Raw genomic sequence first — 5745 nt, 5'->3', positions numbered from 1 at the left:
TTCTCTATGAAATAGGAAACTTTTCCCCTTTCTTGCCTCTGCACTCTGCAAGTCTAGAGATAGCTGGCCTTTTATTAACCCCCCCTTTCACCTCCACTCCACCCCTAAAACGCTTAGCAGTATTAGAGACTCATTCTTCATTGCCTGAACTGTTTAAAAAAAAAAAAAGAAAAAAAAAGTCCATAACAAAGAGCTTCCTACCACTGCCAAGATACACTGTGATCAGTCACAAAAATCAGTACATATTCCAAGAAAATAAGTATCAGCAGTTGTAGAGAAAACCAAGATGTGTGACCAAATAAACATAGTGTATCCCTAGAAATATAGAATCAGATGTACAATATTAAAGACAGAGGGTGTCTTAAGAGTTATTGATTAAACCCCAAACTCGAGTACATATAGTATTTCAGTAGCAAACACCCCCAAACTATTTCTCCTTTCTCTTCCTTCTCTTTCACTTTTTTCTCCTGTCCTAATTCTCTAGATTGAAGGGTAAGGAGTGGTGAGAATAGTAATGATGACGAGATTGTAATTTTAAAATTACATTCACTGTAAAATAAGGGATGTGGTCTTCACCTAAAACATTCTGATTCTTTTTCCCATTAGACTCTGAATGTGGAAAGGGTGTTATTTATGTCATGTTTTTGTTCTGCAACTTGAGGATAATTCATAGCCTTACAACCTGAAGAATATGTTACATGCTCAATACCAAAGCACTCAGAGCAAATCTTATTTAAAAGATACGTGATGGGGTCAAGCTCAAATTATCCAAAGGGACTCAAGTGCATAAGCTAAGTTCATAAATGTTTAAGGGAGTCTTGCTTGAGCTTTCCCAGAGGACAAGGGGAAGAGAAAGAGAAATAAATTCCAGCTAGATAAGCAGTCAGGGTGAAGGACATGCATGGTAGGAGAGGGGGGAGGTCGAAAAAAGGGCATCATAGAGCCAGGAAAAAGAAGGTTCATGAAACTCAAGCTTGAAATTGTACAAACAGTTAATAGAGAAGAGATCAAAACAAGGGGGGTATGTTCCCAGGACCCTGGGCTAGTCAGCAGCTGGCAGCTGACTTGTGTATATGGTGCTGTGAACAAAGCAGATCAAGAAAACTGTGGATTGACTGAGAATTGGAAAGGGTTCAGGAAAGGCACTTTCTGTTCAGCATCACTGAAACTGCAAGAGAGGCTACAAAGCTAAATCTCCAATTAAGAAATGCAAGATTCCATCCTGAACAATGGCAGCTGGATTATAAGCATTGTTCAAAAAATACCTAAAAACTCTTTTAGGATATTGAGCTAATGAGATTTAAAAAACACTCTCTTCCAGATTGGGCTGCCATTCTTGACCCTTTCTGAACTTGTTCTTATTTTTCCTCCATGTCCATCAGCTCACCTTAGGCATTTAGCAGTAAAATATAATCAAATGCAAATGTTCATAGTGAGAATCTGCAGAAAAACCCCAAAATGCCACTTTATGTATTTCCCTTGGGAATTATTTGCAAAATACAAGAACAGGCAGCATTTTAACAAATGTATATAGGAGAGAAGATTCACCACATAAACCACTCTTCTCCCTTCTGGATCTAATAGTCCAGTATCAACAATGTTTCCTGCAGGCTGACCCTGTAGTCACAGGAATCAAGCTGGTCTTGTTAACAACAAAGGCATGATTTATCTCTCAAGGATGTAAAGGAATGAAAGGCTTATGAAGAGAGTTATGGCTTACATGGATGAAATTGATCCCATGGGACAATGACTGTCTTGCTATTTACATCTTCTCTTTTATACATTCTGGGACCAAGCCACATCTCAGGATCATTTGGGTGTGAATATCTATCACTATCCTGATATTTTACTTTTTTTATGCTAGTATTTCCTATAGCTAGAAACTCATTAAATTGCTTTAATTTACCAAGTAACCATTTTTGCTAGAACAAGATTCATTTTGTTTGTCTATGTATTTGTTTTCTTGACCATATATTAATTGGCATGAGTTAAGATATGTTTCTCAACATGCTGAATCATTTTTCTGAAGCCTAATTCCTACTCTGACTGTCCCTTTCCTGTACATTTCTAAAAGAAAAAAAAAAGATTCAACTTCAGATACGATTTCTGCTTGAAGAGACTGATGCAAGAAACAGAAAATAGTATTCATCCAACTCAAATATCCACACCCAAAGATCCAGCTGATAGAAAGGCCAATATTTTTATCTTTTTTTTACAAATCACTTTCAAATTCCTTTTCCCTAAATTACTATAATGCCTCTTTAAAGAAATCAAACAACCAAAAATTCAGATAACTGGAATTTTTCTATTTCACCTTAGGAAAAAAGAGACAAAACAAAGATTTGAATCCATATCAGATACTTGGGGTTTTATTATTGCTGTGTTTTATTTACTGTTGCTGTTTTTCTACCTTTTAGAGTAGACCTTGGGATAAGTATATTTTAGACTAATCACCTACCTCTTATATACCAAAGATACTCAACAATGGCATATATGTTCAATCATAATGATATTGAGGCTCTTCATGACATGAACCATTAAGGGAAGAACAAATCCATTTTAATGATATGTGTACTATAATTTTTTTGAAAACATTTTTTTTAAGACTTTATCCATTTACTTGACAGAGAAATAGAGAGCACAAGTAGGCAGAGAGGCACGGAGAGGGAGAAGCAGACTCCCTGCCTAGCAGGGAGCCCAGTGTGGGGCTCGATCCCAGGACTCTGGGATCATGACCTGAACTGAAGGCAGGCATTTCATCAACTGAGCCACCCAGGAGCCCCTTGAAAACTTTTTAAACTGGAGATCAATCTAACTCTCTGCCATAACATTTTCTTAACCAGTATATGTCAATATATATACATACTGTATAAGTGGGAAAAGTAGTCTTTATTCAGTAATAAAACACACACACACATATATGCACAATAGTTTTTTTTTTTATGCACAATAGTTTTAATAGCAAAGTAAATCCTGCAGAGAAAACAGAATTTCAATGACCCTATCAGTGAAAGAAGCCAGTCAGAGAAGACCATATATTTCCATTTATATTAAATATTCAGGATAGGCAAATCTATAGAGACAAAAATCAGATTAGTGATTGCCTAGGGCCAGGGGGATGGAGGAAGGGGTGGGGGACAACAAGTCACTGCTGATGAGTACGGGGTTTCTTTTCCAGGTGATGAAAATATTCTCAACTTAGATTGGGGTGACGGTTGCACAATTCTGTGAATATAACCCAAATCACTGAATCATACATTTTAAATAGGTGAAATGTATGGCATGTGAATAGTATCTCCATAAAGCTTTTTCAGAAATACCCTCGCAGAGGTGGTTTTCCAGAGCTGCCAGATACGTGGGCAGGTAAACATAGTCCAGCTGAGAGAGCACAGACCTGCGGTGACTCTCTGCCTTCCTCCTTCTTCTGTCAGTGCTAGTTCACCAATTTCTGTGTCCTCCTCTGCTTTCATCCAGTTAACAGGGAGTTGTGCTTCCCCATCGGCACACTAACTTGGCTTTGAATTTCTGGCCCTTCTTGAAAACAGCAAGTGCTCCCTTTGGAATATCCACTGGCCAAAAACCCTGCCTCCTGGATCTCATACAAATCTAACACCTGAGCACATTCTGCCATTCTTGACCAGCACACTCCTGGACTCTGCTAAGTTTCCATTGTTTCTAACCCAAACCTCACTCTTCTCCCAGAGATGTTAGATTAGCACCAAAGTAGGGCTCTGATGGAAACCAAGCAGACTCCTCAAGAAGCTCTTGTTTGATCTTGTGGCAGTCACCTGTGTCTGCCTGTGTCTAAATGACGTGTGAAGTATATGGAGGCTCATATAAGAGCACCTAACCCTCTTCTCAGCCGTTGAAGTGACCAAGAAACTAGTGGGTTTTCTCTGCAGATTGTCCCCCCTTATCCCCCATCAGGATGCAGGTTACAGAACAGAATGCTGGAAAGTTCACAGCAACACTTTCTGGTCTGCAGCATCATGGATGCCCCCATCTGCCTGTCATATTCAAGTGGGCCCTGGAAGCACCTCTCCAAATAGCAATCATGTACTTAACATCCATGTTTGGAATGGCTTAGAAAAAGGACAAGTCCTAAGAGCTTATCTGATCTCATGGAAAGATAGAAATCAGACATGTGTTTTCTTTTTCCTTTTCCCAGTCTTTTCTACCCCAAATTTGGAGCTACTTTTGCCTTCATCTGCAGATTCTCTTCAAGAATCTGAAGGCCTAGCTGAGCCACTGAGTTGTCCTGTGGTCTGACTCCCTGACACTTGAGCTTTTGCTTTGAAGAAATTGCTTGGTACTTTTTTTCTCACCACTGGAAAATGGCAAAGTTTTCACATCTTAAAAGCAATGCTTTTTAAATGAGAAATATAAGAATCAATTTGTCCATCATCCCATTAATCTGCCTAAACAATTAATAATTAAAGGACAGGCCAGAACACCTCAGAAAGCTCTTTTTTTTTTTTAAGTTGATTTTGAAGTTGCTAAGCTGTCAATAGTCTAAGAAAAATTCTTTTAGGCATTTACCTAAAAGTTGTTAATGACTTAAATGAATAGCTCACAATATGAAATATTATAATATGAAAGCTTATATATATATAATACAAAAGCTTATAATATGAAATATGAAATAAAATGAATAGCTTGTAATAGTTTAAATGAATAGCTTATTCAAAAGGAAATTTAAATTTCGCTGTAGCAATTTCAGTTTCCGGGAACTTTAAATCTTAGAAATAGCTTAGTACAACTCCCTCGCCTTAGAGATAACAATAGTAAGACCTAATGAAGAGAAGTGGCTCACCTCACTCGGTGAAGTGGCAATAATTTATGATGATGTGAACGTGATGAAATTTACACTTGACTCAAGGGCTAGGAGAGGACGTGGCAGGGATGGAGAAGAACGAGAGGATCAGACAGCATCTTCTTCAGGCCCCCGCAATAACTGAAACAGAGAATAGTCTGAAGAATCTTATCTATCTCCCTGAATCCAAAAGACATCCTAGTGGCTGAAGAAGTTGGGAGAGAGAAGGCCAACCCCACTGCCCCCCACTCAACCCCTAGATGCTGGCAGCCCACAGCCTACCATGTCAGGACACAGCCAAGCCCAAGGTGCATCATAACTCATGCCAGACTTAAAGAGGTGTAATGATCTCTTATACTTATTTGAATATTAATCTCTTTTTCCAAAATAATAATAGCAATTATATGTACACTTGTATCTAATAAATGAATACAAATTCATCCTCAAAGGATCATCTAATATAAAGGAGATAAAGCCAGAATTACTAGGAAAAAGTAAAATAGAGAGCACATTTCTATGAGACCTATCTCCTGCTTTTTCCTGGATTTAACTTAATTTCTCTTTCAGGTCTATCAGAAAATCGCTATTGGTAGAAATTGTCCATAATTATTTTTGTTTGTAAGGAGCTATGTCTGGCATTGCTGATCTATAGTTCTACAGAACACCTGCAGAGGGACAAAGGACAACTGAGTGAACCACAGAGACTCTTAGGAGCGAGGCAGAGCTCTCCTCCTGTACAAGAAGTTAGTTGTCCAACAGTTTCAGGGCATATTAGTTATTGGTCTCCTGGGAGGTATTCCTCTGAGTTGAATGAGAACCTTCTAGGGACGTTTGTCCCCAAGAAGGTGGTTTTGGAGCAGGAGGGTAGTACCTTGTGGTGATAAATACAGAGCCTTACCTTTAGCTTCCCTGATTACTAGCTTGATGACACT

The sequence above is a fragment of the Neovison vison genome, chromosome 11 (assembly GCF_020171115.1).
Source record: "Neovison vison isolate M4711 chromosome 11, ASM_NN_V1, whole genome shotgun sequence".
Lineage (NCBI taxonomy): Eukaryota > Metazoa > Chordata > Mammalia > Carnivora > Mustelidae > Neogale > Neogale vison.
This window is presented reverse-complemented; position numbering follows the sequence as displayed.